Source organism: Apus apus, chromosome Z, assembly GCF_020740795.1.
Source record: "Apus apus isolate bApuApu2 chromosome Z, bApuApu2.pri.cur, whole genome shotgun sequence".
Lineage (NCBI taxonomy): Eukaryota > Metazoa > Chordata > Aves > Apodiformes > Apodidae > Apus > Apus apus.
The window spans coordinates 73,967,898-73,987,524 of NC_067312.1; the positions used below are offsets into that span (position 1 = coordinate 73,967,898).

General features: G+C 37.8%; 1 protein-coding gene across 7 annotated transcripts in view; it reads right to left on the minus strand.

The window, feature by feature from the left end:
- Positions 1-1,918, minus strand: part of MEF2C (myocyte enhancer factor 2C) — a 141,123-nt gene extending 139,205 nt beyond the window's left edge. For all 7 annotated transcript variants that reach the window (XM_051642562.1, XM_051642559.1, XM_051642560.1 and 4 more), the window contains exon 1: positions 1,748-1,918. The gene's annotated coding sequence lies outside the window, so the exon portion shown is untranslated. The remainder of the gene's footprint in view (positions 1-1,747) is intronic.
- Between the last annotated feature and the right edge of the window lie 17,709 nt (positions 1,919-19,627).

Sequence of the window (19,627 nt, forward strand, 5' to 3'; positions counted from 1 at the left end):
GAATAAGAAACAGAAAGACCAATAAAGGACACTCATTTAAGTTTAATGGTATACATTATCTAGTATGTAATCTCTAGGTTTGCAAAATTAAACAATCTTTTTCTAGAAAAGTAGAACATTCTGTACTGAAGGATTTTTTATTTATTTATAGGTTTATTTTTTTTTACAAAGCAGTCTTTTCCCCAAACGCAGTGAAATATAAGCTAACTTAATGTAATTCCATCAAATTATCTAGGAGCTTGTCACATTAATTACTGTTTCTGAGCCTTTAAAATCAATACAGTAAAATGCTGACAAACTTAGAGTATGCAGAATTTAAAACTCTAAACCAAAGGCTATATGTTTTTCTTGGTTTTAAAGGATTGTTTAGGGGATTTGGTTTCCATACACTGCAAATGTTATGCATGAAGCAGCAATGTTTTACAAGCATTACTTAGTTCAAAGGCAACTCTAGTTTTGGGGCTTTTGTTTTGTTTTACATTTCATATTTCCATGTCAAGTCTACTTGTCCCACAAGCAGCAGCCTAGCTAAAAGAAAATAATAATAAAATAATCACAGATCAGGGATTTTTAAAAGGGCCTCAGGTATTATTATTTAGCCTAATCTTAGGCTATCCATTGCTGATAAGTCCTGTATTTTGAGATATGGAATATCTACTACAGAAATAGTCCAACTATATATTGACATATGATTCCTTTTGTTCTCCCATTAATGTCTTCTATGGTGAGCATGTGAATGGTGAATATGGGGTCTGTTTAGTCAAAAAGATTCATATGGTCAAGTTTTCTATCTGTTTACTTGCTTAAATAAATGTTTTCAGTTTAACACAACAATTTGTAATGAATACTGTGAAACAAATCTAAAATAATGAGTTCTTGAAATAGAAATCATAATAAAAGTGCTTTTCTCCCCTCCAGAATATTTATTTTAACATGTGGTCACATTTTTCTACATTTTCGCATTAATTGAAATCTTATTGTTCTAGAAAAATAAATCTTTCTTCCCTTTGTCTAGTTTCCCAGTTCTTACGCACATTAAAGGATAGAAACATGAGCATAATTTGTGGTTTTAAAATAAGAAAAATTGTACCAATTCATTATTTCTTTATAAAGCATTATGCCAAGCAGTGCTTTAAGGTAGCCTCTGTTTTGTAATTCACCTCATTTTAGTGAAAGGTGACAGTTCTGTGTGATAATACTTTGATTGCTGAGTTTTATAAAATGTCCTCAGTATTTTTAATTTCACTCCCTTATTTATTACAAAGTAATCTTATGTTGATGTTCAGAGTTTCTAAGGCTCTGGGATGTCCAGTGAAGCTCCAGATACTGGGAACATTCTACAGACAACACATCCTTCCTATTAATTTGGAAATTACTAGGATAACTAATTTATTTTAAAGGAGGCAGATGGGGGGGGCACAGAGTACACCCCCAGTGCTGTCTGGCTTCTGGTGTTCCTGTATGTAATCTTCTGTGTTCTTTCCATCCAGATTCATAGAAACAGTTTGAAAGAAACTGACTATAAATATCCAGTCACTTTCAAGAAACTTTTCTTGGCAACAGAAGCTAAAATCAAGGACCATATCAAATAAAATGCAAAGCACGCTACAAAGCTTATCTGCTTTCTCTTGAAGAAAGCTTTGTGAGTGTAGGCATGAGCCTGGAGCTGAATCACCCAGTGCTGTGGCAAGCAGAACACCAAAGACTTAAGAATAACATTTTAATAATTTTCTGTATTAAAACTCACCAGTGCCCTTCTTCTGCTTCTCCAGGAAGTTGTACCCGTCAGCACCTGCTGAGGGCTTCGTTGATCAAACTGGCAGGTAAAAAATTCCTGTAGAATAAAGCCAGACCAGCTGGCTTTGAAGAGAAACCCCCAGTTTGGGTTGTGTTTGCCTCACTCACGCTCTCCTCGGCAGCCCCGGGCTTTTTCTCCTTTGGTTGTTGACCTGTAGGCTGCGTGATGTGGGCGCACAAGTGTCTGGCAGGGCAAGGTGCACCTGCTTCTGTCACTCCCGAGTAAATTTAGCTGTAAAAGGTATTGCTGACAAGCAGACCTTTGTGAGCGCTGGCAAGCGAACACAGTGTTGCTGTCCCCCTGCAAAGTACGCCGCGAGTTCAAATGGAAAATATCAAGTCGCTCGTCTTGTCCAGGAATCACTTCTTCGAGAAGAAAAAAGGCCAAATTGCTTGCATGTGGCAAAAAAACTTTTCTCCTTTACACATATGATAAAATTACAGTATTCCAAGAGTAATCTCTGAACAAGACGGGGTTTTGTTCTATTAATTGTGTCTGGAAGGAAACTTTTTTTAATGGAAATACAGCACACACATATTTCAATTCAGGTTATTAAATGGTGTTAAGTATTAAAGTTGATTGCCTTTACTCATTGTGCTTTTTTATTCAAAGAAATATTAGACGACTAAAGCCTCTCAAATAGGAGGTATTAATCTCTTTCCCAAAATTAGAAAGCATGCAGTGTTGAGAGACTGGATGTCAAAATTACATGTTCATAGCACTTATGCAGTGGGTATCTAGGAACGAAACACTTTTAAAAGGGGAGTTCAAGTAAAGTGGGAGTCTTCTGAAAGAAGCGATCAAAACTTGGTGTTCTTGTCCTTACTGGATTAAGGTAAGGGTACTTATCATTTATATATGCCCCTTGCTTTTTTTTTTTCTTCACTTCCTGGAAGTGGCTTGTGGTGACTGAAATAGAAGGATGTAATTTGCATCAGTATGTCTTCTTGCAGCTCAAAAAAGAGCCACCAATATAAGTCTGCCAGGATTGGCAGAAGCATACCTAGATACTCCATTTTCTATTAGAAATCTGTATCATAAACAACTTTAAGGAAAAATTTCAAAAGTGTGTATTATACTACAGTATGCTGTTTAAAAGGAGCAAAAGGTTCCTTCTGAAAAACTGATAAGCAAAAGTGTGGGTCAGGAGCTCTTTGTAAAATAAACAAGATTCCTATTTACTTACTTGTATAAACAGCCACTCACCAAGCTGTATGTCTCTGCAGTGGCACCCTTTCAGATAAAAACATGGACCTGATTGGCATCATCCTGTATCCATGGAAACATTTTAAGTACCTCTTTCTCAATACGTACTTCTCTTATTCAGGGTTTTAAAGCTGATTACTGAATAAGTAAGTGTTTTTATTTAATAATTATACAGGAGGTGCTTTGTGGAGGCTTGTTTCTTGGGGTTTGTATCTATCATAATAAAGACCTTATGTTTTCATCGTATTTAGTAAAATTGTGTGCTTCATTTCAAGCCTTCTCTCATTCTTACATTAAAAACAACATTCAAAATGTCTGAATTAATGAAAATTCTGAAATTTTTGATGATCCATTACTGTTTGAAAATAATTCACATAGTTCATTAACCATCAGACATAGGGACTGCTCTAATTGTGTTAAACTAGTCATTTTCATGCCTTCTGAAAAAGGCATAAGAAAAAATACTAAGAAGTGCGACTGTTTTATTTTGGAAACATCCATATCCACTTATATCACTGTTTACTGAGTCATAGAAGTTAAGAACTTCATGATTTCCAGTGTTATCAATCTTTAGACTGAACCAAAAGACTGAAAATAAAGGAGATGCTTTAGTGTAGAAATACAAAATAATTTTCCTGTTAAGTTGTATGTGCCCCACTACTTAGTTATCAAAGCAAATAACTAACAGAAGTAAAGGATTTTCTGTCTCCATATTTCCATAGGCATGAACTACATTTATTTTAAAAACTATCATTTTAAGGAAGATCCTTTGCAGATGAAATGTAATTATTTCAAAGTTGCCTTGGCTCAAATTCAAAACTCTAGAGTTCCACCTATTTATTGTCTGGTGTAACTGGTGCATGCTTTTAATGCAGTTAGATTTAAAAAGTACAAAAATGAGTGGCTGCTATCCATTAGTTAACATTCTGTATGTATTTTTTTTAAAGCCTGCCCTAATTTTGTTGGTGGAAAACATTTTCTCCACCTGGGTCAGGTTGGAACACTAAAATGCCTTGCTAATTACAACTGCTATCAGAAATACACATTTATGTCTAGAAAGATCCTGCAGTTCTTGCAGAAATCCAACTGTTTTAGCATGTTGGTTTGCTTAGTTTGTATCCCTGCATACTATATTCATTTAATACACTTACTGTTTTTGTTTTCCACCTTGTCTTGACAGCCCAGTCCCTGCTGAGTGCAGGTGACACAAATTAGCCCTCCATTGATTAGGCTGGAACAGCCTTTTTAGAAACTCTACAGAACTTCGCTATCTAATGAAAGTTGTTACCTTTTCGCAGATTCTCCATATGAGGCTTACACTTTTAATTATGCATATGCATTTACAAATGTGTAAAGATTTCATTTAAGAAGTATGGTTGTTGCATGGGCCAGTTGAACCTGCTTGGATTTGTGGGAAAGCTTCAGTGGGTCATCTGCCTGTGGGCTGGCCCCTTCCTCCTGCAGATTGCCACATGAGACCTAGGATTGTGTTTGCTCTGAAGAACTTCCAGTCTGAGCCAACTAAGCATATCAGAGAGGTGAAACTTTCAGCCTCGGGGGAAGGATGCAGCACACATGACAATTTTGCACATTTCCCTTCTATCATGTGCCTGTCCTTGCTACAAGGTCAAGGCTGCTGGGGTACTAGCTGGGGAAGTAGAAAGATGAGCCCCAAGCTCGGCCCTCTGTGCATTCAGTCTGATGTGGACAAGGAAGCTCTGACCTTGTTCACCACCCAGAACAAATAAAATTTCAGTTATGTACTTGAGTGTCAGGACTGCTCAGGTGCACTGCAGGATGCAGCAAAGGCTGGGCTTGACCCTGCTGCACTGCCATCAGGGAAACAGGATTTGCCCTCTTGGCCCTGTGTAATGGGCAAAAAGCTGATTCCTCCTAGCCACGGATCTTTGAGAAAGAGGGGTGAAGGAAAAAGGATAATAGTATCACTTGGGCAGATAAGTCTTCATCTAAGTAGTACGTTCTCAGCTTTCTGATTTTTAGCTTTTTAATCCAAGATGTCTTTTTTTTTTCTTTTTTTTTTTCTTCTTTTTTTCCCCTAGCATTTGTTAAAGAATCACTTCCAAAATGCTAGAAAGTCAGCTTGAGCATATTGCAGATAAAATCTGTCTCCCTTCTCCATCACGTAAAATAGAGATACAACATTTGGCCTATATTCAGTTTTTCAGGTGCTAAAAAGCTATGACAAAACTGCACAGATCGTATGATAATGGGCATATTATACAACTCTAGATCATCATATGCCCAACTTATTATTACTATTTCAGTGTTTCACAGACCACTTTTTTAGCACCATCAAGTTACATGTACTTCACAAACATAAAGGCTCATTGCATGCTTTTTGAATCTAGACGATATACAAATAAGTGGGGAGAAGACCAGGAAAACATTTAAGAATATGACAAAGGTGTAGGGAATATTGCTGTGAAAACTGAGCTGAGTTGTTTGAAGGCTTTTAAAGATCATCATCAAATGAAAGTGTAGACAAAGAATTCTCCAAGGATCATCTCCTGTTATTTTGGATCCATCAGAGTGAAAAAGGGCTCTAAATTCTGACATTTCCATGCTCAAAACATACCCAGATAAAAAGGATGGAGAAAGAAACCTGGTGGACTAAAAAGCAGCTGCATGCAGCACTAAAGATACATATGTGAAGTTGCATGTGGCTTCCATGTATCATTGTGCAGAGCCCAAAAGCAGCGAGAATGTAAACACAGATTTGGCAAGCAGGAGGGAGGGCAATTTTATGTAGCTTTTCCTAATAGAGAAGAGAAGCTGAGATTTTGTTCCTGAAGATAAAGTAAATTTCAAGTTATATAGACAGTAAGAAAAAGGTGAGTTCAGCCACAGCATTCTGAACAGTTCTGAGGGAAAGGTGTAGGGCAGGGTTAAGGTAGAAAGGTGAGATGTCTGTCCATTGAAGTGGGTGTTATCGGTGGTGGCCAGCCACATTTCAAAGCAGAAGAACTTTAATAAGGAAACAAGTTTTGCAATAGAAGTACAGAAATCTGTAGTTTCATAAGTTAAGACAGAGAATGGAGTAAATACATTGTGAGACAGGAGATGGAGAATGAGTCAGAAGGAAGAGATTATGTTTTAAGTAGGAATAAATCTGTGTGGCAATGGCTTTTTGTAGCCAGAGAGAGATGCATGCTGTGTTGCCGGGAAAAAAATAATAATTGAATAATACCAGGTCAGAAACAACCTCAAGGATCATCTGATCCAACTAACCTTGGCAAAAGCATGTGTCTGAGTGTGAGGAAAAGAATTTGGATTGTGCTTCTCTACCTTGGAATTTTTAGTGTCCTAAAATGAAAGCAACTTTTCAAAGGAAAGTTAAAATCAGTGAAGGGGAAGGGTGGACAGTTGGAGAGAGAAGAATATGACCTTGCAGGGAGTTACTGGTTCTGGTGAAAATACTGTGCCTGAATGTGCTCTATACATACCTATACAAGCCCATCAAATGCCCCTAACTCTAGATTCTCTTTAAAAATATTTAAAATGAACTGTGGGGAGAAGTTACAGCTGTAAGCAGAGGAAGTAATTTCTGACACATGCAAAAATAGTGGGTAGCCCATACGCCTGTATGATATGCAAAGGGTACAGGCAGGAAGGGATGAGATGAGACGGTAGGGCCCAAATTTGGTGTTTCATGCCGAGCAGCCTCTCTGCAGCTCAGTGCAGGATGTGACGCTGCCTCTGTCACACCAGGTTCACGTACAGGTGTTCAGATGGCAGGCTGATTCCATAGGAAGGTCTGTTCCAGGAGTTACAAAGACCTAACTCACAACAAACCCGCCTCATTAGATTTTGTTGGAGTAAGGAAAAAAAAAAAACAAAACAGTTCTAGGATACATGTGAATAGATCTGTACCATTGCACTTAAGGAGCAAAAGCAGTGTGAGCAGCTGCAGTCTGTGGGAGCTCAGGTACGTATAAGCCATTAATTTAAATGTGCTCCAGGATCCTGTCAACACAGGAAAGAGAGGAGAGCTTCCCCAGGAATGTTTACTGCAAAGCAGTTACACTGATTGTAAGTTACTTTAAAGTAATAAATTAATAATAGTGACCTTCTCTGTCAAAATGTAATTTATTACAGACTGATCTGCTGTTTTGTATAACTGTTTTACATACTAATTGCCAGTATAGTTGCCCAAGAATTGAAATATAAATATGATCAGGAGTGATTCATAGGCAGTATTTTAAAGCAAAACCAAAACCCTCAAAATGTGACAGGCTTTTAGAACTAAAACATTTCAGTGCAAATCAGCAATATGGTGTATTGTCAAATTAATTATTTGAAAAGGAATATTTATAATAAATATTGGAAAGGATCAGCGGAATAAAGGGTTTCACTAAACATTCCTAGTTTCTTGTAAAAATTATTCAACTCCTGCTTCTGCAAACCGTTTTTCGTATATTGCTATTATCTCCCAAACTCCTACAAGCTCCAGTTTTATAAATATGCTGTGTTCAATAGATAAGAGATTTATTTTGCCTTTTTCCTGGTGTCTACAAAATATCCTTACTAATAAAACAGAAAATAGCCCTGCTTCTTATTTTAAGCTTTTCATACTATGCAAATAGTTGATTTGAAAGTTATTATTGTAAATGGATCTGGTATCACAGCCATACATTAGGTTGCCCAACATTTCTCATTGAGATTTTTCGTTGTTTGTAGGTTACCAAATTTCAATCATTAAACTTTAATTTTATTTTATTTTTTTTTGGAGGGTATGTTCTTTATCCTGGGTTTTCTAGAGTGATTAATTTGAAATGAACAGGAAGAGCAGTATTCTAGATTACATATGTTACGAAAACATGTAAAGTTGTTTCACTAGGAATCTCTACAGAATTTGGAATAATGGATGAAGTTCAGGGACAGTCTTAGGAATGTACCTGATGCCTGGCCAAATAGCCAAGGAGAAATTAGCCAGGAAATTACCAGGTCATGTATACTTGTCTGAGGTTTCAGTTGGGAATGTGCCACCAAAGAAGGGGAGGAAGTGGTTAAAAGCTGTTTGGCAGGCCTATCTGCATAGAGCCAACTGAGAGCTTCATGGCAACCCATACTGATATTCATTATATTTTAAGCAATGGGCATGATATTATCCCAGAATCTGACGGCTTAGTAAGGTGCACACTAAACTGCATGTTTTGCTTTTTATAGGGACAGTTGTGTCAGCTGCTGTCCACTCCTTACTTACCGGGTCCCAATTTCTAGGGCAAAAAGATGTGTATCTAGGCAGTTCTTTCTTTTCTTTCTTTCTTTCTTTCTTTCTTTCTTTCTTTCTTTCTTTCTTTCTTTCTTTCTTTCTTTCTTTCTTTCTTTCTTTCTTTCTTTCTTTCTTTCTTTCTTTCTTTCTTTCTTTCTTTCTTTCTTTCTTTCTTTCTTTCTTTCTTTCTTTCTTTCTTTCTTTCTTTCTTTCTTTCTTTCTTTCTTTCTTTCTTTCTTTCTTTCTTTCTTTCTTTCTCTTTCTTTCTTTCTTTCTTTCTTTCTTTCTTTCTTTCTTCTTTCTTTCCTTCTTTCTTTCCTTCTTTCTTTCCTTCTTTCTTTCTTTCTTTCTTTCTTTCTTTCTTTCTTTCTTTCTTTCTTTCTTTCTTTCTTTCTTTCTTTCTTTCTTTCTTTCTTTCTTTCTTTCTTTCTTTCTTTCTTTCTTTCTTTCTTTCTTTCTTTCTTTCTTTCTTTCTTTCTTTCTTTCTTTCTTTCTTTCTTTCTTTCTCTCTCTTTCTCTCTCTTTCTCTCTCTTTCTTTCTTTCTTTCTTTCTTTCTTTCTTTCTTTCTTTCTTTCTCTCTCTCTTTCTCTCTTTCTCTCTTTCTTTCTTTCTTTCTTTCTTTCTTTCTTTCTTTCTTTCTTTCTTTCTCTCTCTCTCTCTCTTTCTTTCTTTCTTTCCTTTTTTCCTTTTTTTCTTTTTTCCTTTTTTCCTTTTTTCCTTTTTTCCTTTTATCCTTCTTTCCTTCTTTCCTTTTTTCCTTCTCCTTGGAATAATACAGGGATGTGGCCACACCTTGTCTTTCTCTCCTTGTGCCACTCTCCCAGCAATTAGTATGGCTGCAAGCATTGTCCAGCCTTGCAATGAGTGAGTGAGAAAAAAATCTAGTAGAATTAATACATTCCAAAGAATTTAGTTTTGCAGTAACCAGTTGTATGTACAAAAATGTAATTCTAATCCTCTGTTGTTTTTTGGCATTAGAGTACCATATTCATTGAGAGTGAGACAAAACTGCTGCCTCTAAGAGCCACTGATTTGGACAATTATCCAAAATCAGATTATAATAAATAGCAGTTTTAGGAATTTTGATTAACCTCTAAATAAATGTTACTTTGGAAAAACCCTGTCAAATGCATTAATGATAAGTTGTGAAGTAGTAGTAATTGCAGGCATGGCATTATAGATAACATAGTTAATTGATACTAGCCTTTCAAATATGTATAGCACATCAGCTGCCATTAAGCTGGAGTGATTATAATAGTATTTACAACAGTTTAAATACATCAGACAAGACGTGTAAAATGGAAACTTAGGGTGCTTACTTCGATCAGCTCACTTGATCATTTAATGACATTGCTTTGGGGAAATATTGCTTGGCCATTAACATTTCCATATTCTGATGAGGTAACTATGTACTGAGCTACTCTAATTAGATTTTAAGGAAATATCATGTGGTCCAGGTTGATTAGTCCAACTAGTCTGTATAGGGTGAAGTAATCAGTCAGGTCCAGGGGATCACCTGGAGAGCAGTCAGGAGCAGCAGGAGATGGACCAGGGACAGGGTATGATTCCTTTGTCCATCCAGGGAATAGGGCAAAGATGGGACTAGTGACAAAGCTGAAGCAAAGCAGAGACCTATCCACAGCCAAGGTCCAGTGCCCATCCAGAGACTACTACACGTAAAACACAGCTCTGTCTAATTAAGGGCCTGGGCTAAGCTTAAATGAAGCTCTTGGGTCTTGTGGCATGACTGTGGGGGAGGCCCTGGGGGAGGTTTATCAGGTCCATTACAGCCTGTTATGGCAATCAGAGCTTTGACAGCTTCTTCCTTTCTCTTTTCCTTATCAACGCTTGCAGTCACAGGGTTTGCAAAATGCATCTGCCTGGGTCATCCTTCCTTGCTGTTTTTCCTAAGAAGCAATGTGTTTTGGGTTGAGTTCAGGTTGAGATTACACATGGAAGTGGAGAACCTGTCTTTACTTTGGAGGTGTTTTCATAGAAATGCAGCACGGATCATACATGCAGACTAGCAAAGAATGCCCTGGCTTTGGTTTTCTGGGGGAGGAATGGCACACATTTGATGAAGAGTCCACAGTTCATCTTTTTTCAAGCATCACTGTACCCATCATCAAGTTAGGAGAAAATAAGCTGTGTTTTGATGATACAGCTGCACAGGTCCATTGAGACAGAGGGAGTTTTTTAGAACAAGAGGAAGGTGTTGACAGAATGGAAAGCTGGGAAGCATGGAGAGGACAGCCAGCACCAGCCACTTTATCATCTCCCAGCAAGTGAATCCAGGTGAAAGAAGAGGTAAAACAGGATATGTGTGTTTCTAACTTCAGCAACAGTGAAAGAAGGATGCCACCCCCCAGGACAGAGCATCAGAAGTGACTCTTCACATGGGAAACTTCTGTACTTGCAACTGATCATTCTGTATGTGGAGAGCGGTGTAATTCCATTGTCCTAGAAATCCAGGTATTTCAGGACCTGAGTAATATATGTAGTCTGCAGCATGGCTGGCAGGCTCATAGCCTAGAGTGGCAACATTTGACAGCTGTTTCTGAAGTGGACCTTCTGCTCCTGGTCATCCTACCCCTCAGCATGCCAGGTAGCACAACAGTCACAGCTTCTGTATCTCAACCAGTCTAATCATTTGATATGACAGAGCAATGATGAGCAGTGGGGTGAGGGGAGAGCTATCAAGCCCAAGTTAGATCTGCTGAAGTATGGCTTGGACATACTCACTTCTGTCACAAATAAATTAGGGAGGACAGAGTGATGCATTTGACCCACTTGATCCAGGAAAAGAAAACCCAGAGCTACCAAAGATATGTAAGCATAACTATGGGAGCTTCAGGGCTCCATTCTCTATCCCTGAGATCGCAGGTTATGATATGTAATAGGACATCCTTTTCTGGAAAGGAAGAACTTCAGAGTAGCTTCCTTCTGAAAACGTTCTGGGCAAAGGCAATGGATGTAGCTTCTTGAGCAAGGGAGCTGGAATGCTGTTGGGAAAGTAAGATGAGACTAAAACCTCAGGCTACAGAATATGCTCTGTAAGTGCTGTTTTTTGAGGAAGAATTTGCAAGTTAATGCAATTATTTTGCTGGATGATTCTGCCGACAAACCAACTATTTTATAGTACAAACCCATGAGATCAATTTTTTACCCTCTATTTAGGAGCAGTTCTTGTCTATTTTCAAATAAAAACTACTAGTGTTGAAAATTCGACCACTCTGGTAAGGGTAGAACACATTTTGGCCCATAAGTATAGTCAAAATAGGGCAAAATGAGCCTAAGTCCTGTATTTCCTCTAGGTTGCCCTAAACGAGATTTTGCTAACTGTGTTAAAAGCAGTTCCTAATTTGAAAAATTTGAATGTTTTTGAAGTAACATGATGGAGGTATTCACATAAAAGTTATCTTGCCTCTGAACCCTACACCCACCCATTCCTACCCCCAAACGGCAGAGAAGCCAAATTCTCCGTAAGGAAGCAGAGCTGTTGTATGAACACTAAGAACACTAATGTGTTCTTGCCACTTTTGTCAATTATATGAATTTGTTTTCTGATATTAAAGCTAGTATGAAGTACTGCTTCACAGTGAATAAAGTATTCAGTCTTAAATGCTAAGAACAATTTTTTTAAGCTGAAGTTTTTTTCTTTTGAGAGTTGTCCAAGGTTTCATTCCATGACTTTTTCCTAAAGCTACAGCTACATAAATCAGGCCAGAAGCATACCTGTTTACACAGCTGTGCCAGGGGAATGGTGCAGGAACTTCACCTTGCCAAGGGAAGGATTGCACCCTGGCAAGGATCAACTCGCTCTCTCATTCCTAACTTCTTTCTCAAGGTCAATGAGTAATAATTTGTGTCCTGAGAACAGAAAATGGTGCAATGTCCCTGATTAATCTGTGATTTTCGTAGCTGACTGAGAAGTACATCTCAAAGAAAGGAGTTTTTTTCCTTGGGTTTTTGGTTGGTTGGTTTTGGGTTTTCTTTTGTATGTACAAGGAGGCAGCCTCTGATCTCTTTGGGACTGCTTGAACATAAGATTACTAATAGGAAACATTATACACAATTCCATCTATATTTTCCCAGTCACTTTCCATGCACCAATCCTCAGCCAACACAACTGGCATTACTCCCACTGAACAGAAACTAATTTACACCAGCTGAGGTCCTGGATCTTATGTTGCTTTTATATTCGTATACTATAGTCTGGGAAATGTCAATAAAACAGGCAGGTTTTGAAATTAATAAGATACATGAGAGCAACGTAACTATTTTACATAAGGACTTGAATCAGAACTGTTACTTGTGGCTGGCATACCATGATATGCTTTCTTTATGACCATATCTTATGCTGCAGCTGACCTGACCTAAATTCTGCTGCAGTTTTCTGTTGCAAAAGATTTAAATTTCAGGCACTGTTGCAAATAAATTAAAAATAAACAAACAAATAAATAAATAAATACAAATCGAAGACTTTACCAAAATGGTACGACAAATTCAGCATTGTATGGCATTTAATCTTATATTGCAAACTATTGATTTTATGCCAGACTTAATTTTTCATTTTTAAGCAAGCTGCAGACTGCAATATCGGTACCAAGAATTGTCAGCACTATAAACAGAAGGTTTGGGGAGTAGATATGGGGAAGTTGAAATTTATCAAATTTGGCAAGAATATGAAGGTGGTCTGGGAACTAGAGATTAGGATAACGAGCAGCTGTGAAATACTTAGCATCACTGACCATTTAAATAATGGCTATCAAGTTTTCTGGTTTAATTAACAATTAAAATCCAGGAGCAGTTCATGCCTATTAGAGCCCCTGTGTAAGGCTGCCTGCAAATGTGGGCATGTATGTCTGCATGCCTTTATTTTCAGTCAACATCTGGAAGATTTTCTTTGCCACTAAAGGCAAACCTCCCCCCCCCTTTTAGTTTTAAAAATGACAGTCTGCATCCTGCAGTGTATGTCTGCAGCAGTGGGTGGATTCTCTGGCAAATTTAATTGCCACAGGATCACACGAGGCCCTGACTATTACCAAATGGTGTGTGATAAACAAACACAGAAACTTATTTTACTAAAGTATTCTTTTCATTTAGTACTTAAATGCACTAGAAGTGGCCATTTGAAAAGCACAGGTCGTGGAACAACAATTGCTGTTGGAGTCTCTGGATTACTTCACTGTTTATTTAATTTGACAGCAGGCTCACTACAGTTTCACAATTTAGATCATTTATTTTTATGGTCAAAATGTTTGTACAGTAGCAAAATGGTTTAGCGTATCTCTGCAATGGAATAGTGTCTCATTCTGCAGCTGCTCTGGCTTTCTTCAGATCAGGCTTCATGCAGAGTGGGTGCTTCAGGAACCTGGCAAGCTGTTAAATCAGCAGCGCTTTCCCTGTTGTGCCAGTATACTGTACTCATGAGTAAACCTTGGGAAGCTCATTTCAATATGATTTTCTGGTGTTTCAGGTAGCCCTGAGGGGAGAAAGAGATGCTCTCTGTGACTTCTCTTGAATAAAAGAGCACACAGATATGTAGGTAGAATTCAAAATCCTCCTGAAGACAAAGCTATTAATGTGCTTGGTGGTATTCTTTGAGTTACACAGAAGCACATCAGTGAATGCAAGAAGTTACCTAGTAACATGCACATTTCACATTCCTGGAGACTCAGGGCAGTCAATAATAGACCTTATCTCAAATTTTGTAGCCTTAACCCTTATGGTGGACTCAGATATGTTTCATCTTTTTGAGATAAGTAAGAAATAAGTAATAAAACAAAAGGAAAAATAAGGTCTCCATCCGTTTCCTTTAGTGCACTTTTGGTGGTGTTAGGAGAGTATGGGAAGAAGTACAGGAAGAAGGACAAAAGGTAGGTTATTTGTATATGCTTTCGTGGGAGACATCTCTTTTTCTCTCATGAGAACAAAGTTCCATGTCCTAGGGAGACACTCAGACTCCTCTCAAGAGCTTGTGGTCAGGGATCAAGAGTGAGCAACAGTGGACATGTTGAACAGAGAATTACACATTTGTGGTGACCTTTGCCTCCACTAGCTTCTCTGAAGTGCACACAGCTCTTTTGGTATCTCTAAGTATTCTTTCTCTCTCCAATGGCAAGAGGACAAATGAGCTAAAGTAGCAGCAAATACCCACTTAGCTCACCAGGGCTGTCTGCAGCCCCAGTGCACCACATGTCCCGGTGGTGGAGAAAGTCCTTGTGCAGTTCACAAGAATAAAGTGAGGTCTTGGTTCCTTGGTTCTGAATACCAGGTGCCATAAGTAAATTTTCCCTTGTTGTAATTTCACTATTTGTTCAGGCTGTGCTTGCATGCAAAAAACAAAGGTTTGATTTTTTTCAGCTAACACTGGATGTTTTTTTTATCCTCTAAGAGCTCCATAAGATTGGCGTTATCCTGTAGTAGTGTCACAGCCTGCAGTCGTTTAATGCCTCTTCTTGTGAGGCCAGGATTCCACGCCCAAGTGCATTTAGTAGGTCAGTACAGTAATTTTAAATGTCTTTCTTTCAGTCTTTTGCCATCTTCAATTATACCTTTCCACCCTACTATTTGTGTAATTTTCTTCTGTCTGAAGTCTCTTTACTGTTGTTCTCTATTGCACAGCATGACAAATTACCCATCAAGCCGTATCTTTTCAGCCCAGAAATGCACAGTAACACAGAGTCATGGCATTATCACATGTTGTGCACTTTATTTCCTCACAGTTCATTTAAGTGTGTCACTTTATTTTCCGGCTTCCTTTTGTCATCATGAAGATTAACCCTTTTATTCTTCCTAAAATTTAGGAACAATTAGAAGTGCATTACAGAGGAAGCTCAGAGCAACACCTGTACAATTCTGTGCAACTTAACGCTTCCCGTGCATGACAAAACCAGGTTAATGATTCTGAGTCTTTGCAGAAGCCATGGCTTTCATCTCTATTATAAAGCCAAGTAACCTTGGCTGTGGGCAAGAGAATTATTTGTAGCCTCTGGCCACCAACTGAATTAACTGTGAGACACCATTCACTTTGACAGTGTGCACTAGATTTTCTTGGGAGTTATGAAACTCTCCAGGCCTAATGTGTATTGTGCCCATAATCCCTTCTCTCCCTTCTCTCATCTCTCCATCTCTTTAATTCAAGATAAATACCAGTAATTTTACAGCTTGTGCTGAGGTATCTCCCAGGTGTTGCAAGTATGTGTTAGAAAAATCAATTGGAACAGCTCAGAGCATCAGCAGGGCTACAGCTGATACGTACATGAAATGCATCTTTAGAAATTGTGATTAATATGATACAGAGAAAGTTTGTTGTTAAAGTCATCATTTCCAAGTGCTCATTAGCATTCTGTGGGGACAGTGCAGGAGTTCAGGGGCTGGCAGCTCCCACAGCATCAACACCAAGTGTGAAGAGTGAATAATACAAAGCTGTCCTCATAACATGCCTGAGATGTGAGACGGTATCTCTGGGCAAACATGCCTAGGTCTTCTTTACAAGCTATTCTTTGGATCAACAGGAGGAATGGTTAATTAAAAGGGAGAAAAAAATGCTTCTGTATGGCAAGTTAGAGGATTTAGGATTTCAGGTTGTCAGAAATAGCACTAAGCCTGTGGGATGAAATTTGATTGGAGATAACTTCATATACTCTCAGATTGTTATTAACAAAGTGTTGACTGTTTAATACTGTTAGATTTTATGACTTTTAAACTTTTTAACCTAAATAAGGTTTCTGTCCCACTCTGCTGCATTTCATCGTGTACTTTGTAGTATTTACATATTCTGTGCCTATTCTGGACCTTTCATGTTGGGTTTTAAAAAATCCCAGATATCAATTAGCACCCCCACATAATTTAATTATGATTCTCTTTTTCAACTATATCTTTACAGGTTCAATGACAAGATTAGTATAGAAAGAAAAACAGATGAAGAATTTAGGAAAAAGATTACTTTTACAGTATCTCACAGTATCACAGTGTCTTTCTGGTTGGAAAAAACCTTCAAGAACACTGAGTCCAACCACTACCCTAACTCTGCAGTGTCTACCACTAAACTCTGTCCCCTGTCACTACATCTGTCTTTTAGAGGAAAGACGAAATCTTTTTACTTCAGTTTTTACAATTTTTTATGAAAGCTCTCAAAATTGGTTTAAATGGGAGTGGAAACTCTGTCTCTTGCAGTTAATTTTTCTTGTAATATTTTCTAATCCATTTGTTTTTGAATGTCAGGTAGGAGCTGGTAATAGAAAATCCAGCTCCAGTACATTTCACCATATATCGCCCTTATGGAAATTTGTTACCACAACTGATAAAGAGAATTATACAAGTTTTGTCACAGAAATCACATTATGAAAGATTCCAAAAACTTGACAATGTTGACAGTTGTTTTCAGCAAATGACTGCTTTACTGTAGCACTGTCAATGTTGATGTCCTTGTGCACATGTAAAAGAGCAATGTGATTAAGGCAAGCTTGTCCATGCTAGATATGAGCCAAGTTTTCAATCTCCTCATGGCACTGAAAGATTGCTCAGCTGTTGCAGATAAGGCAAGAATAGCTAGCAGATTTCTGCCATTAAAAAAAATAAAAAAAAAATCCTTCTCTTTGGGCATGCATCTATAGGAATTTGTAACATCTGCTACTGACCTTAAGTTCTAGATAGGAACAGCTCATATTTGTAACTTAAATTGAGATTACTTGGTTTAGATGATGCACTTCCAAGATTACTGAGGTATCTTTGTAAGAAGAGGTTTGTCTAGACAGCAGCCTAAAGCATGATATACTTTTATAAAGTGGTACAGTAGTGATTTATCACCATTCCTCTAGTACCTCTTATCACTGTCATTTATGTCCATCTTACATTGAATTTTAAGAGAATAAATTATCTATATTGCAATCTGAGAATATTTAATATTTATATGTGAAAACCAGTGCATGTTCCCTACCTAGAACATCAGTCATCTTTTCCATACTTTCTTTTCTCAGTATCAACTACATGAAAGGAGTGGAAAACTCAGTTTTTAAGCCAAAACTTTGTCAAGGGAAATGGGCCTGAGTTAACACAGTCATATCTTCCATCCTATTGACCCTAAATTCTTAATGTAAGATGTCAAAGCCATGGGACTCAGCAGATTTGTTGTCATGTCTGGGTGTGGAAATAGTGGGAAGAAGCCAATTTCAACAACATAATCTTATAACAAACCCATGGGGATTTTCTCATATAAATTAGCGTAGACTTTGTTAGTCTAAACATACTCAGATTTCCACTTTGTATCTACTAAAAACTCTCTTGAAAAGCCTGGGTTTCTGACAAGAGCCTGAGGGGGAGGTGGGTGCAGATTTTGGGTTGACTCACGGTGACAAACTGCATGTTTCCCCAAACATTCATCTTGGAATATTGCAGGGGGGGCTTAAAACTTTTGCAAGATGATGTGGAAAAATCTGTGGACCAAAGCTACCTATCAATAGCTCTTTCTGATAGGCTTGTACAGTGATGGAGTGGGGTCTTAAAGGGCAGCATTTGGCAGTCTCCAATTATGAAACCATTTTTTCTTGCAACCCAGTGACACGTTCCCTGTCCTCCAATAAATTCTGAATCAAATGTTCTTGACAAAAGTCTTCTTCACTAAGGAAGCCAAATTCAAGCCCAGGAAATGTTCCACTCTCTGCACTGAATGAGGCTGGACTCTGAAAGAGCAAGAGATTCATGATAAAACATGGGAAGAGCATGACATGATATACACAACCAAGGGCAAAAGGAGATAATTTAAGGTGCAGTCCTTACCTTAATTCTGGTATTCCCGTGTATTTTAAGACTTAATACTATAATTTAAACTTCTTTATAAAAAAGAAAGTTATTATGGGAAATCATGGGCAGCCTTAGCTATGGGCAGCACCACCTGTGCCTCCAATAATTACCAGGTTTAAAGTAAAAGTTATATCAAGTATAACAAACAGGGCTTTACTCTCAACAGAAATCAATATTAGTTTTGCATTTTGCATCATTAGGGTAAAATTAAGTGCTGCAATAAAAGCTATGTTGCAGGAAGATGTTTTTTTTTTTTTTGTTTGTTTGTTTTTTTGGTCACCTTGTGAGATTTGAGGTGAGAATAGAATTCTGTCCTCACTCAGTCTCAGATAAATATTTTTACCCAAATACCCTGGACTCAGGGAGTTGCAGTTAGGCTCATCTTTTGTTCTCAGGCTCTTTGGCTGAAAACCTAAATCTGATAAATGAAGAGCTGTAATTATCAGCTAGTAAATCTTTCTATCAGTGGTTATTCTTTAAGGTCAATTAGAGTGAAGAACATTTCAATCTGGATATATCATGAAGGAAAATCTTTCATGCAGAATTGAAGAAGCGGGAGTGCTTCTCTCCCTATACCCGCCTGCTCGCTGCTTTTCTGTGTTCCTCCCCTACAGCTGCATGCATTAGCAGGCTGATTCTGCTTTGAAAACCTTAAGCCACATTCTTCAGAACAGTTGCTTGGTGTTGGTCAAATTTCTCTGCAGCCCTTTTTTCCATTTGGAGCCACTGAGGCTGACACATAGTTTCCAAGAACTTCAGCATGTCTTCTGTCTCCTGAATCGTCTCCTGAATCCCAAATATTTCTCAAGTGGCTAGCAAAAGAATATCCAGATAATCTTCATCCTGGTGATACAGGCTTTGAGAGGAAAGCCAGATGGCTCTGGAAATGAATTACAAAGTAATTATTTCGTTTTATGTCAGCTTGGTGTCTTTAATACTTGTGTACTTTCATTGTTGCAGTTAGAGCATTCACGAGATCTAGGGAGACAATGAAATCCCACTAATTCTAGCACTAATAACAGCTTTTGTCGGTCCGACTGTAAATGATATTGCATGATGATTCATTTGAAAAAGCAATAATGCAGCTTGAAAAAATAAAAGATGAGCAATAAACTAAAACAAAAGAGCTTGTTGCCTTTCCCAAAACAACACTTCTTCATTCCTGACCTAGATTTACATTCCTCCCCTCCTTCTTTAAGCATCCTTTACATTATATTCTAAAAATAAATTCATTCAAGGTTCAAACTTTAAGTCCAAAATTACTGCCTTTCAATTCCTTTATTATCCTTCCAGGCATCTAAAAAAATAGGTCAAAGCAACACTGCATAATTTTGAAAGTTAACGAAATGTTGTTTATGGAACAAAAATGTAAGTAGAGGTAATTACAATAACTTTTAAACACATTGTTTCCTTTCAATTGTCTGTTAAACGTTTTAAAGAACTGAAGCTTTACACAATTTTTTTTTTTTTTGCCTTGTTCTCTGAACAAGATGAAGGGGAAAAAATAGTTTCAAGTGACATGACGTGAAGTCCACCCGGATCACCATCCCTTTTCCAGCAGTATGAGTGAGCGTTGGCTCAG